Genomic DNA, 2,613 nt, shown 5'->3' with positions numbered 1-2,613 from the left:
CTCTCTCTCTCTTGCTTTTTCTGTCTCACACACACACACACACACACACACACACACACACACACACACACACACACACACACACACACACACACACACACACACCCTTCATTATTAAACAGTCAGAATAAATATGTGTTATACATTTCTTTGGGGTACCTGGTGCAGTAAAGATGATGGGTGCACACAGATGGTGGGGCAGGGACCGCCGGCTCTGGTTCTGGTTCTGCTTGTTCCAGTGCTACGGTACACCTGAGGTCCAGTCTCATGTTCTCTTGGCAGGACTCCTGCTCCATCTTCCTGCTCCATTCTCTCCGTGTTGTGATGGAAGTACCTACACCAGGAACAGACCCTGAGCACTAATGAGTGCTCCGTCCCTTGGTCTGCTCTGGAGTCTGATCTGGAGTCTGAGTCGGATCTGGAGTCTGCTCTGGAGTCTGCTCTGGAGTCTGCTCTGGAGTTTGCTCTGGAGTCTGCATTGGAGTATGATCTAGAGTATGATCTAGAGTCTGCTCTAGAGTCTGAGTCTGATCTAGAGTCTGCTCTGGAGTCTGATCTGGAGTCTGAGTCTGCTCTCTGTTAATTCATAATTCAGGGTCTTTTTCTGCACATATTTGCCCAACCACCAATGAGAGGGAAAACATTCAGGAACACACAGGCCCATGTGCACACACACAGACACACACACACACACACACACACACACACACACACACACACACACACACACACACACACAAGCAGCTGTGGGACTGTGTATATGTGTGTGAGACTGAGAAAGGAGAGAAGATGAAGAAAGACTGGTAATTGGGCTGGGAGTTAGAGACAGGTTGACACATCCTACCACAGGAACCCATTTTGCATGTGGTTGACCACCTCCTGTCCCCTTTCTCTCTCTCTCTCTCTCTCTCTCTCTCTCTCTCTCTCTCTCTCTCTCACCCTCCCCATGTACACACAGCTATGGTCTCTGTCTCTCCTGTTCTCACACTCTCACACACTTCTGTCTCTTTCTGCAGGGCTTTGAGTTACAGGTGATTCATGAGCCCACGTCTTCCATTAAGGATGAATTATGATCTTCTACACCTTCCCTCTCCGTGTTGGGCTAATCACCAGCTCTCACTCACCTGGCCCTGATGCCAGCCTGAGGCTAGAGACAAAAGAGCGAAGGATCATCACACGAGAACTCACCCAAATATGATGCGACTCACCGTCCAGCACCACCTCACGACTTCACGCTTCATCCACTCATGTTTTTAAATGTCAGCGAGGTTTTGTGCTACCACAATTCATCGGCACATTCACTGTTCTCCACTTACTGGCGACTGAGATTTAACTGAGACTTAACTGAGGTTTAACTGAGATTTCTCCAGTCACATCTGCGTGGAGTCTAAAGCTTCTTGCTTCCTGGATTTCTTACTTAAGCTTCTAAGTTCCTGTTGAATGGAGCCCCTGTTTGTCATTCAGGACTTTATTAAGGACTCCTCCCCATGTTATCTTGTCACATAATTCCTCTCTGGAAGATACTGAAGAGGTGAACACTGTGTTTGTTGTATTCCAGCTGCGTCCGTTACGTGGCCGTCTACCTGCGCACAGTTCAAACTTCACCCTGGTTTCTATGGTAACCTGGAAAAGGGCAATAATAACCCAAGTGCCTGGTGACACTAAGATATGGCGGTTTTGGTTGACTGAGAGGCGGAGAGAGAGAAACTGAAGCGGAATCGACGAGCTGTGGGAGCCGCGACGTTTAGAAACCGCTCTCGTTAAAAGGTTGTGCGTTCATTGTAAAGCGTGCAGATGAGTTCTTCCGCTAGCTGTAAGCCCAGTGTTTGTTTCGAATGCAAACACACACGCACCGGGGACATCGCGGTGCCGTGGGACTGTGTTCACCAAAATTGACAGAGTGGTAATTGCGTGCGGGTGGGATGTGGCACAGTAATCAGGTTTGCTGAGTGTGGGTGTATGTTTGCTCTGTTATAACGAGCCTCTGTGTGGATGTGGTGTGCGTACAGCTGTTAGGTGACTCAGCCTGGTCAGACAAATAACAGTCTCAGATAGGAACTCTAGCTATGCTGCTGCGGTGCTAGAGGGACACTAATAAATGGAACACAGGTGGACACTCTGGAATAGGATAGTTTTCCTATTTCACACACTTGCAATCAGAATGTCACCCCTGGTGTCGGGGAAACTCTCCATCTCATCACACACATAAACACATTCACAGAAGCATCGCCAGGATTGAGTTTTAATTGCTGTGCAGAAGATCTGCCCTCACACACACACACACACACACACACACACACACACAACACACACAACACATACTCAACACATACTCTTAGCTTCCAGTGGAGCAGAGCAGAGAACAGCTATAGCTACAGCTTGGCTGACTCCCACAATGTTAATCTCACAATGTTAATCTCACGATGTGTTAATCTCACGATGTGTTAATCTCACGATGTGTTAATCTCTCTCCCAGAATGCTGACCATCCTATTTCCACCCCTCCCCCCACCACACACATACACACACACACACACACACACACACACACACACACACACACACACACACACACACACACACACACATTACTCTGGTTATTTGTTCATCTGTG

General features: G+C 48.1%; 1 long non-coding RNA gene across 1 annotated transcript in view; it reads right to left on the bottom strand.

Annotated features, from left to right (window-relative positions):
* Positions 1-1,565, bottom strand: part of LOC143522483 (uncharacterized) — a 33,585-nt gene extending 32,020 nt beyond the window's left edge. Inside the window, exon 1 of the long non-coding RNA XR_013133015.1 lies at positions 160-1,565. This is a non-coding gene — a long non-coding RNA (uncharacterized LOC143522483). The remainder of the gene's footprint in view (positions 1-159) is intronic.
* Positions 1,566-2,613: the final 1,048 nt, after the last annotated feature.

Source organism: Brachyhypopomus gauderio, chromosome 9 (genome assembly GCF_052324685.1).
Source record: "Brachyhypopomus gauderio isolate BG-103 chromosome 9, BGAUD_0.2, whole genome shotgun sequence".
Classification (NCBI taxonomy): domain Eukaryota; kingdom Metazoa; phylum Chordata; class Actinopteri; order Gymnotiformes; family Hypopomidae; genus Brachyhypopomus; species Brachyhypopomus gauderio.
This window is presented reverse-complemented; position numbering and strand designations above follow the sequence as displayed.